This window comes from Schistocerca americana, chromosome 3 (assembly GCF_021461395.2).
Source record: "Schistocerca americana isolate TAMUIC-IGC-003095 chromosome 3, iqSchAmer2.1, whole genome shotgun sequence".
Classification (NCBI taxonomy): domain Eukaryota; kingdom Metazoa; phylum Arthropoda; class Insecta; order Orthoptera; family Acrididae; genus Schistocerca; species Schistocerca americana.
Genome location: NC_060121.1, coordinates 152466641 through 152467719, shown reverse-complemented (window position 1 = coordinate 152467719; position 1079 = coordinate 152466641). Strand labels below are relative to the sequence as shown.

The 1079-nt window shown below is 47.7% G+C and overlaps 1 pseudogene; it reads left to right on the top strand.

Moving 5' to 3' along the window:
• Nucleotides 1-601: 601 nt before the first annotated feature.
• LOC124607967 lies at nucleotides 602-719 on the top strand (annotated as a pseudogene).
• The last annotated feature ends 360 nt before the right edge of the window (nucleotides 720-1079 follow it).

Genomic DNA, 1079 nt, shown 5'->3' with positions numbered 1-1079 from the left:
ATTTCTCTGCAGATATATTATCTGACCGATTGGTCGAAAATGTTTCTTGGGCACGATTCCTAAAAATTTCAGTTTCAGCCCTTTGCTCTAATCTCCTTGTTTTGGAGGTTTCCCTTTACATTCCGACAGTGTCATTCTCAGTTCAAGACACAGAAGCTGATGACCATTACAGTCGGCATCAGGAAGAATCTTAATGTTTGGCTCATGGTCTTCATCTTAAGACAAAGAATAGTCAGTAGGATTACGGTATGTTCCACCTGGTGAGGTCCAGACGTAAAGTCTTCGTGGATGGTATTTGAAGCAGATGTTGGTTACAACAAACTTATTTTCCTGACAAAACTGAATCAGTGGATGGCTCTGAGCACTATGGGACTTAACATCTATGGTCATCAGTCCCCTAGAACTTAGAACTACTTAAACCTAACTAACCTAAGGACATCACACAACACCCAGCCATCACGAGGCAGAGAAAATCCCTGACCCCGCCGGGAATCGAACCCGGGAACCCGGGCGTGGGAAGCGAGAACGCTACCGCACGACCACGAGATGCGGGCTGAATCAGTGGATCTCCAAGTTCATTTCTTGCTAACAGACTTGTTCTGCCAACGGCCTTGCCGCAGTGGTAACACCGGTTCCCGTCAGATCACCGCAGTTAAGCGATGTCGGGCTGGGCTAGCACTTGGATGGGTGACCATCCGGTGTGCCGAGCTCTGTTGGCAAGCTAGGTGCACTCAGCCCTTGTGAGGCAAACTTTGGAGCTACTTGATCGGGAACTAGCGGCTCCGGTCTCGTAAACTGACACACGGCCTCATGTGCTTACCACATGCCCCTCCATATCCACATCCAATGACGCCTGTGGATGAGGATGACACGACGGCCGGTCGGTACCATTGGACTTTTATGGCCTGTTCGGGATGAGTTTAGTTTCAGTTTAGTTTTAACAGACTTGTATTCAGTCACTGCTGCATTCCATCCCTTGCGTACTAATAAGATAACACCACTGGTGGAGTTTTCTGATCTACCAGAAAAATATACTATATTGCCATTAGCTGTTTTGAAGGACCAGCGCCTTTCCAGTT